The sequence below is a fragment of the Schistocerca americana genome, chromosome 4, assembly GCF_021461395.2.
Source record: "Schistocerca americana isolate TAMUIC-IGC-003095 chromosome 4, iqSchAmer2.1, whole genome shotgun sequence".
In the NCBI taxonomy this organism is placed as follows: domain Eukaryota; kingdom Metazoa; phylum Arthropoda; class Insecta; order Orthoptera; family Acrididae; genus Schistocerca; species Schistocerca americana.
In genome coordinates, this window is record NC_060122.1 from 10342520 (window position 1) to 10354013 (window position 11494).

The window sequence follows — 11494 nt, forward strand, 5'->3', positions numbered from 1 at the left end:
AACCATGAAACACAGAAATTGCATAGGGATTGATTACAAAATGCACAATGCCAACTTAAGTACAAGAAGAGTGAATCTTTTAAGAGTTTGTGCTCTGGGCGGCTCCTGGGAGTCCAGTATTAGATTCCGTTGCACCAGTGCAGGTTTACTGTATCCCTTGTACCTTCACATTGACCATGAAACACAGAAATTTCATCGGGATTGAATGTAAAAGGGACAATGCCGACTGAAGTACAGTAAGAGTGAATTTTCTAAGAGTTTGTGGTTTGAGCGGCTCCTGGGAGACCAGTGTTAGTTTCCGATGCACCCGAGCAGGTTTACTGTATCGCGTGGACCTTCACATTGACCATGAAACACAGAAATTGCATCGGAATTGAATACAAAACAGACAATGCCGACTTAGGTACAAGAGGAGTGAAACTTTTAAGAGTTTGTGCTTTGAGCAGCTACTGGGAGACCAGTACTAGGTCCCGATTCACCTGTTCAGGTTTACTGTATCCCTTGGTCCAACACATGGACCATGAAACACAGAAATTGCATCGGTATTAAATACAAAATACACAATGCCAACTTAAGTGCAAGAAGAGTGAATATTCTAAGGGTTTGTGCTTTGAGCGGCTCCTCGGAGAGCAGTATTAGAATCCGATGCACCAGTGCAGGTTTACTGTATCCCTTGGACCTTTACATTGACCTTGAAACACAGAAATTGCATCGGGATATAATACAAAATGCACAATGCCAAATTAAGTACAAGAAGAGTGAATTTTCTTAGAGTTTGTGCTTTGATCGGCTTCTCGGAGACCAGTATCAGATTCCGATGCACCACTGCAGGTTTACTGTATCCCTTGACCTTCACATTGACCATGAAACACAGATATTTCATCAGGATTGATTTCAAAACGCACAATGCCAACTTAAGTACAAGAGGAGTGAATTTTCTAAGAATTTGTGCTTTGAGCTTCTCCTCGGAGACCAGTATCAGATTCCGATGCACCAGTTCAGGTTTACTCTATCCCTTGGACCTTCACATTGACCTTGAAACACAGGAGCTGCATCGGGATTGAATACAAAAGGGACAATGCCGACTTAAGTACAGGAAGTGTGAATTTTCTAAGAGTTTGTGGTTTGAGCGGCTCCTGGGTGGCCAGTGTTAGATTCCGATGCACCAGTGCGGGTTTACTGTATCGCGTGGACCTTCACATTGATTATGAAACACAGAAATTGCATCGGGATAGAAAACAAAAGAGACAATGCCGACTTAAGTACAAGAGGAGTGAGTCTTCTAAGAGTTTGTGCGATGAGCGGCTCCTAGGAGACCAGTATTAGGTTCGGATGCACCAGCCAAGGTTTACTCTATCCCTTGGCCCTCCACATTGAGCATGACACACAGACATTGCATAGGGATTGAATAAAACAGAGACAATGCCTACTGAAGTACAAGAGCTGGGATTCTTCTAAGAGTTTGTGCTTTGAGCGGCTTCTGAGAGATCAGTATTAGGTTCCAATTCATCTGCGCAATTTTACTGTATCCCTTGGTTCAACACATGGACCATGAAACACAGAAATTGCATCGGTATTAAATACAAAATACACAATGCCAACTTAAGTGCAAGAAGAGTGAATATTCTAAGGGTTTGTGCTTTGAGCGGCTCCTCGGAGAGCAGTAATAGAATCCGATGCACCAGTGCAGGTTTACTGTATCCCTTGGACCTTTACATTGACCTTGAAACACAGAAATTGCATCGGGATATAATACAAAATGCACAATGCCAAATTAAGTACAAGAAGAGTGAATTTTCTTAGAATTTGTGCTTTGATCGGCTTCTCGGAGACCAGTATCAGATTCCGATGCACCACTGCAGGTTTACTGTATCCCTTGACCTTCACATTGACCATGAAACACAGATATTTCATCAGGATTGATTTCAAAACGCACAATGCCAACTTAAGTACAAGAGGAGTGAATTTTCTAAGAATTTGTGCTTTGAGCTTCTCCTCGGAGACCAGTATCAGATTCCGATGCACCAGTTCAGGTTTACTCTATCCCTTGGACCTTCACATTGACCTTGAAACACAGGAGCTGCATCGGGATTGATTACAAAAGGGACAATTCCGACTTAAGTACAAGAAGTGTGAATTTCCTAAGAGTTTGTAGTTTGAGCGGCTTCTGGGAGGCCAGTGTTAGATTCCGAAGCACCAGTGCTGGTATACTGTATCCCTTGGACCTTCCCATTGACCATGTAACACAGAAATTGCATCGAGATTGAGTACAAAATGCACAATGCCATCTTAAGAACATGAAGAGTGAATTTTCTAAGAGTTTGTGCTCTGAGCAGCTCCTCAGAGACCAGAACTAGATTCCGATGCACCAGTGCAGGTTTACAGTATCCCTTGCCCCTTAACATTGACCAAGAAACACAGAAATTGCATCGGGATTAAAAACATAGGTACAATGCCGATTTAAGTACAAAAAGAGTGAATCCTCTATGGGTTTGACATTTGAGCGGCTCCTGGGTGTCCAGTATTAGATTCCGATGCACCTATGCAGGTCTACTGCGTCCCTTGGACCTTCACTTTAACCATGAGACACAGATATTGCTTCGGGATTGAATACAAAAGGCACAACCGAGTTACGTACAAGAAGAGTGAATCTTCTAAGAGTTCGAGCTTTGAGCGGCTCCTGGGAGACCAGTATTAGATTCCGATGCACCAGTGCTGGTATACTGTATCCCTTGCACCTTCACATTGACCATGAAACACAGAAATTGCATCGGGATTGAATACAAAATGCACAATGCAATCTTATGTACAAGAAGAGTGAATTTTCAAAGAGTTTGTGCTTTGAGCGGCTCCTCAAAGACCAGTATTACATTCCGATACACCAGTGGCGGTTTACTGTATCCCTTGGCCCTTAACACTGACCATGAAACACAGAAATTGCATCTGGATTGAATACATAATGCTCAGTGCCGACTTAAGTACAAGCAGATCGAACCTTCTAAGACTTTGTGCTTTGAGCGGCTCTTGGGAGACCAGTCTCAGATTCCGTTGTATCAGTGCAGGTTTACTGTATCCCTTGGACCTTCACATTAACCATGAAACACAGAAATTGCATAGGGATTGATTACAAAATGCACAATGCCAACTTAAGTACAAGAAGAGTGAATCTTTTAAGAGTTTGTGCTCTGGGCGGCTCCTGGGAGTCCAGTATTAGATTCCGTTGCACCAGTGCAGGTTTACTGTATCCCTTGTACCTTCACATTGACCATGAAACACAGAAATTTCATCGGGACTGAATGTAAAAGGGACAATGCCGACTGAAGTACAGTAAGAGTGAATTTTCTAAGAGTTTGTGGTTTGAGCGGCTCCTGGGAGACCAGTGTTAGTTTCCGATGCACCCGAGCAGGTTTACTGTATCGCGTGGACCTTCACATTGACCATGAAACACAGAAATTGCATCGGAATTGAATACAAAACAGACAATGCCGACTTAGGTACAAGAGGAGTGAAACTTTTAAGAGTTTGTGCTTTGAGCGGCTACTGGGAGACCAGTACTAGGTCCCGATTCACCTGTTCAGGTTTACTGTATCCCTTGGTCCAACACATGGACCATGAAACACAGAAATTGCATCGGTATTAAATACAAAATACACAATGCCAACTTAAGTGCAAGAAGAGTGAATATTCTAAGGGTTTGTGCTTTGAGCGGCTCCTCGGAGAGCAGTATTAGAATCCGATGCACCAGTGCAGGTTTACTGTATCCCTTGGACCTTTACATTGACCTTGAAACACAGAAATTGCATCGGGATATAATACAAAATGCACAATGCCAAATTAAGTACAAGAAGAGTGAATTTTCTTAGAGTTTGTGCTTTGATCGGCTTCTCGGAGACCAGTATCAGATTCCGATGCACCACTGCAGGTTTACTGTATCCCTTGACCTTCACATTGACCATGAAACACAGATATTTCATCAGGATTGATTTCAAAACGCACAATGCCAACTTAAGTACAAGAGGAGTGAATTTTCTAAGAATTTGTGCTTTGAGCTTCTCCTCGGAGACCAGTATTAGATTCCGATGCAGCAGTGCTGGTATACTGTATGCCTTGGACCTTCACATTGACCATGTAACACAGAAATTGCATCGGGATTGAGTACAAAATGCACAATGCCATCTTAAGAACATGAAGAGTGAATTTTCTAAGAGTTTGTGCTCTGAGCAGCTCCTCAGAGACCAGAATTAGATTCCGATGCACCAGTGCAGGTTTACAGTATCCCTTGCCCCTTAACATTGACCAAGAAACACAGAAATTGCATCGGGATTAAATACATAGGTACAATGCCGATTTAAGTACAAAAAGAGTGAATCCTCTATGGGTTTGAGCGGCTCCTGGGTGTCCAGTATTAGATTCCGATGCACCTATGCAGGTTTACTGTATCCCTTGGACCTTCACATTAACCATGAAACACAGAAATTGCATCGGGATTGATTACAAAATGCACAATGCCAACTTAAGTACAAGAAGAGTGAATCTTTTAAGAGTTTGTGCTCTAGGCGGCTCCTGGGAGTCCAGTATTAGATTCCGTTGCACCAGTGCAGGTTTACTGTATCCCTTGTACCTTCACATTGACCATGAAACACAGAAATTTCATCGGGATCGAATACAAAAGGGACAATGCCGACTGAAGTACAGTAAGAGTGAATTTTCTAAGAGTTTGTGGTTGGAGCGGCTCCTGGGAGACCAGTGTTAGTTTCCGATGCACCAGAGCAGGTTTACTGTATCGCGTGGACCTTCACATTGACCATGAAACACAGAAATTGCATCGGTATTGAATACAAAACAGACAATGCCGACTTAAGTACAAGATGAGTGAATCTTGTCAGAGTTTGTGCTTTGAGCGGCTCCTGGGATACCAGTATTAGTTTCAGATGCACCAGTGCAGGTTTACTGTATCCCCTGGACCTTCACATTGACCATGACACCGAAATTGAATAGGGATTGAATACAAATGGGACAACGCTGACTTAAGTACAAGAAGTGTTAAACTTCCAAGAGTTTGTGCTTCGAGCGGCTCCTGGGAGACCAGTATTAGATTCCAAAGCACCAGTGCTGGTACACTGTATCCCTTGCAGCTTCACATTGACAATGAAACACAGAAATTCCGACGGGATTGAATACAAAATGCACAATGCCATCTTAAGTACAAGAAGAGTGAATTTTCAAAGACTTTGTGCTTTGAGCGGCTCCTCAAAGACCAGTATTAGATTCCGATGCACCAGTGGGGGTTTACTGTATCCCTTGGCCCTTAACATTGACCATGATACACAGGAATTGCATCGGGATGGAATACATAGGGACAATGCCGACTTAAGTGCAAAAAGAGTGAATCTTCTAAGAGTTTGAGTTTTGAGCGGCTCCTGGGTGTCCAGTATTAGATTCCGATGCACCTGTGCAGGTTTACTGTATCCCATGGACCTTCACATTGCCCATGTAACAGAGAAATTGCATCGGGATAAAATACAAAAGGGTCAAGCCGACTTAAGTACAAGAAGAGTAAATTTTCTCAGAGTTTGTGGTTTGGACCGCTCCTGGGAGACCAGTGTTAGTTTCCGATGCACCAGAGCAGGTTTACTGTATCCCGTGGACCTTCCCATTGACCATGAATCACATAAATTGCATCGCGATTGAATACAAAATGCACAATGCCAACTTAAGTACAAAAAGAATGAATTTTCTAAGAGTTTGTGCTTTGAGCGGCTCCTCGGAGACCAGTATTTGATTCCGTTGCACCAGTGCAGGTTTTCTGTATCACTTGGACCTTCACATTGACCATGAAACACAGAGGTTGCATCGGGATAGAATACAAAAGGGACAATGCCGACTTAAGTACAAGGAGAATGAATCTCTTCAGAGTTTGTGCTTTGAGCGGCTCCTAGGATACCAGTATTAGATTCCGATGCACCAGTGCAGGTTTATTCTCTCCCTTGGACCTTCACATTGACCAAGAAACTCAGAAATTGCATCGGGATTGAATACAAAATGCCAATGTCGACTTAAGTATAAGAAGAGTGAATCTTCTAAGGGTTTGTGGTTTGAGCGGCTCATGGGAGACCAGTATTAGATTCCGATGCACCAGTGCTGGTTTGCTGTATCCCTTACACCTTCACATTGACCATGACGCACAGAAATTGCTTCGGGATTGAATATAAAAAGGCACAATGCCGACTTAAGTACAAGAAGAGTTAAATTTCTAAAAGTTTGTGCTTCCAGCGGCTCCTGGGAGACCAGTATTAGATTCCAAAGCACCAGTGCTGGCATACTGTATCCCTTGCACCTTCACATCGACCATGAAAAACAGAAAATGCGACGGGATTGAAAACAAAATGCACAATGCCATCTTAAGTACAAGAAGAGTGAATTTTCAAAGAGTTTGTGCTTTGAGCGGATCCTCAAAGACCAGTATTAGATTCCGATGCGCCAGTGGCGGTTTACTGTATCCCCTGGCCCTTAACATTGACCATGACACACAGGAATTGCATCAGGATGGAATACATAGGTACAATGCCGACTTAAGTACAAAAAGAGTGAATCTTCTAAGAGTATGAGCTTTGAGCGGCTCCTGGGTGTCCAGTATTAGATTCCGATGCACCTGTGCAGGTTTACTGTCTCGCTTGGACCTTCACATTGACCATGAAACACAGAAATTGCATCTTGATTGAATACAAAATGGACAATGCCGACTTCAGTACAAGAAGGGTGAGTCTTCTAAGAGTTTGTGCTTTGAGTTGTTCCTGGGAGACCAGTATTAGATTGCGATGCACAAGTGCAGGTTTACTGTATCCCTTGGTAGATCACATTGATCATGAAGCACAGATATTGCATCGGGATTGAATACAAAAGGGACAAAGCCGACTTAAGTACAAGAAGAATGAATCTCTTCAGCGTATGTGCTTTGAGCGGCTCTTGGGATACCAGTATTAGATTCCGATGCACCAGTGCAGGTTTACTCTCTCCCTTGGACCTTCGCATTGACCATGAAACACAGATATTGCATCGGGACTGAATACAATAGGCAGAATGCCGCCTTAAGTACAAGAAGAGTTAATATTCCAAGAGTTTGTGAATTGAGCGGCTCCTGGGAGACCAGTATTAGATTCCGATGCACCAACGCAGGTTTACTGTATCCCTTGGACCTTCACATTGACCATGAAACACAGAAATTGCATCGGAATAGAATACAAAATGCACAATGCCAACTTAAGTACAAGATGAGTGAATTTTCTAAGAGTTTGTGCTTTGAGCGGCTCCCGGGTGTCCAGTATTACATTCCGATGCATCTGTGCAGGTTTACTGTATCCCTTGGACCTTCACACTGACCATGAAACACAGAAATTGCATCGGGATTGAAAACAAAAGGGACAATGATGACTGAAGTACAAGAAGAGTGAAACTTTTAAGGGTTTGTGCTTTGCGCGGTTCCTGGGATTCCAGTATTAGATTCCGATGCACCAGTGAAGGTTTACTATATCCCTTGGACCTTCACATTGGTCATGAAACAAAGATATCGCATCGAGATTGAATACAAAATGCACAATGACGATTTAAGTTTAAGAAGAGTGAATCTACTAAGGGTTTGTGGTTTGAGCGGCTCATGGGAGACCAGTAATAGATTCCGATGCACCAGTGCGGGATTACTGTATCCCATGGACCTTCACATTGACCATGTAACAGAAAAATTGCATCGGGATTGAATACAAAAGGGTCAAGCCGACTTAATTACAAGAAGTGTAAATTTTCTCAGAGTTTGTGGTTTGGGCGGCTCCTGGGAGACCAGTATTAGATTCCGATGCACCAGTGCAGGTTTACTGTATCCCTCGGACCTTCACATTGATCATGAATCACAGTCATTGCATCGGGATTGAATACAAAATGGACAATGCCGACTTAAGTTTAAGAAGAGTGAATTTTCTAAGAGTTTGTAGTTTGAGCGGCTCCTGGGAGACCAGTGTTAGATTCCGATGCACCAGTGCAGGTTTACTGTATCACTTGCACCTTCACATTGACCATGAAACACAGAAGTTGCATCGGGATAGAATACAAATGGCACAATGCCGCCTTAAGTACAAGCAGAGTTAATATTCTAAGAGTTTGTGTAGTGAGCGGCTCCTGGGAGACCAATATAAGTTTCCGATGCACCAGCGCAGGTTTACTGTATCCCTTGGACCTTCCCATTGACCATGGGTCACAGATATTGCATCGGGATTGAATACAAATGGGTCAATGCCGACTTAAGTACAAGAAGAGGGAACTTTGTAAGAAATTGTGATTTGCGCGGCTCCTGGGAGACCAGTATTAGATTCCGATGCACCAGTGCTGGTTTAATGTATCCCTTGGACCTTCACATTGAATATGAAACACAGAAATCACATCGGTATTGAGAACAAAAGGGACAATGCCAACTTAAGTGCAAGAAGAGTGAATTTTCAAAGGTTTTGTGTTTTGAGCAGCTCCTCGGAGACCAGTATTAGATTCCGATGCACCAGTGCTGGTTTACTGTATCCCTTGGACCTTCAAATTGACCATGAAACACAGAAATAGCATCGGGATTGAATACAAAATGCCAATGTCGACTTAAGTATTAGAAGAGTGAATCTTCTAAGGGTTTGTGGTTTGAGCGGCTCCTGGGAGACCAGTATTAGATTGCGATGCACAAGTGCAGGTTTACTGTACCCTTGGCCCTTCACATTGTTCATGAAACACAGAAATTGCATCGGGATTGAATACAAAATGCACAATGCCAACTTAAGTGCAAGAAGAGTGAATTTTCAAAGATTTTGTGTTTTGAGCAGCTCCTCGGAGACCAGTATTAGATTCCGATGCACCAGTAAAGGTTTACTATATCCCTTGGACCTTCACATTGGTCATGAAACAAAGATATCGCATCGAGATTGAATACAAAATGCACAATGACGATTTAAGTATAAGAAGAGTGAATCTACTAAGGGTTTGTGGTTTGAGCGGCTCATGGGACACCAGTATTAGATTCCGATGCACCAGTGCTGGTTTGCTGTATCCCTTAGAACTTCACATTGACCATGACCAACAGAAATTGCTTCGGGATTGAATATATAAGGGACAATGCCGACTTAAGTACAAGATGAGTGAACCTTCTAAGAGTTTCTGTTCTGATCGGCTGCTGGGAGACCAGTATTTGGATCCGTTACACCAGTGCCGGTTTACGGTATCCCTTGGACTTTCACATTGACCATGAAACACAGTCATTGCATCGGGATTGAATACAAAAGGGACAATGCCGACTTAAGCACAAGAAGAGTGAATTTTCTAAGAGTTTGTGGTTAGAGCGGCTCCTTGGTGACCAGTGTTAGATTCCGATGCACCAGTGCAGGATTACTGTATCCCTTGGTCCATCACATTGCCCATGAAACACAGAAATTGAATCGGGATTGAATACAAAAGAGACAATGCCGACTTAAGTACAAGAGGAGTGAACCTTCTAAGAGTTTGCGTTTTGGGCGGCTCTTGGGAGACCAGTATTAGGTTCCGATGCACCAGTGCTGGTTTGCTGTATCCCTTAGACCTTCACATTGACCATGAAACACAGAAATTGCATCGGGATTGAATACAAAATGCACAATGCCAACTTAAGTGCAAGAAGAGTGAATTTTCAAAGATTTTGTGTTTTGAGCAGCTCCTCGGAGACCAGAATTAGATTCCGAAGCACCAGTGCTGGTTTACTGTATCCCTTGGACCTTCACATTGAATATGAAACACAGAAATCGCATCGGTATTGAGAACAAAAGGGACAATGCCGACATAAGTACAAGAAGAGTGAATCTTCAAAGGGTTTGTGCATTCAGCGGCTCCTGGGAGACCAGTATTAGATTGCGATGCACCAGTGCCGGTTTACTGTATCAATTGGACCTTCACCTTGACCATGAAACACAGAAATTGATTTGGGATTGAATACAAAAGAGACAATGCCGACTTAAGTACAAGAGGAGTGAATCTTCTAACAGTTTGCGACTTGAGCGGCTCTTGGGAGACCAATATTAGGTTCCGATGCACCAGTGCAGGATTACTGTATCCCTTGGTCCATCACATTGATCATGAAGCACAGATATTGCATCGGGATTGAATACAAAAGGGACAATGCTGACTTAAGTACAAGATGAATGAATCTCCTCAGAGTTTGTGCTTTGAGCGGCTCCTGGGATACCGGTATTAGATTCCGATGCACCAATGCAGGTTTAATCTCTCCTTTGGACCTTCACATTGACCAATAAACACAGAAATTGAATCGGGATTGAGTGAAAAAGCACAATGCCTCCCTAAGTACAAGAGGAGTTAATATTCTCAGAGTTTGTGTGTTGAGTGGCTCTTGGGAGACCAGTGTAAGTTTCCGATGCACCGGTGCAGGTTTACTGTAACCCTTCGACCTTCACATTCAACATGAAACACAGAAATTGTGTCTGGATTGAATACAAATGGGTCAATGCCGACTTAAGTGCAAGAAGAGTGATTTTTCAAAGAGTTTGTGTTTTGAGCGGCTCCTCGGAGACCAGTATCACATTCCGATGCACCAGTGTATGTTTACAGTATCCCTTGGACCTTCACATTGACCATGAAACACAGAAATAGCATCGGGATTGAATACAAAATGCCAATGCCGAATTAAGTACAAGAAGAGTGAATCTTCTAAGGGTTTGTGGTTTGAGCGACTCATGGGAGACCAGTATTAGATTCCGATGCACCAGTGCTGGTTTACTGTATCCCTTGGACATTCACATTGACCACGACACACAGAAATTGCTTCGGGAATGAATACAAAATGCCAATGTCGACTTATGTACAAGAAGAGTGAATCTTCTAAGGGTTTGTGGTTTTGCGGCTCATGGGAGACTAGTATTAGATTATGTTGCACCAATGCAGGTTTACTGTATCCCTTTTACCTTCACATTGACCATGAGACACAGATATTGCATCGGGATTGATTACAAAATGCACAATGCTGACTTAAGTGAAAGAAGAGTGAATCTTTTAAGAGTTATTGCTCTGAGCGGCGCCTGGGAGACCAGTATTAGATTCCGTTGCACCAGTGCAGGTTTACTGTATCCCTTGTACCTTCACATTGACCATGAAACACAGAAATTGCATCGGGATTTTATACAAGAGGGACAATGCCGACTGAAGTACAAGAAGAGTGAATTTTCTAAGAGTTTGTGGTTTCAGCGGCTCCTGGGAGACCAGTGTTAGATTCCGATGCACCAGTGCAGGTTTACTGTATCCCTTGGACCTTCACATTGTCCATGAAACACAGAAATTGCACGGGATTGAATACAAAATGCACAATACCAAATTAAGTACAAGAAGAGTGAATTTTCTAAGAGTAAGTGTTTTGAGCGGCTCCACGGAGACCAGTATTAGATTCCGATGCACCAGTGCTGGTTTGCTATATCCCTTGGACCTTCAC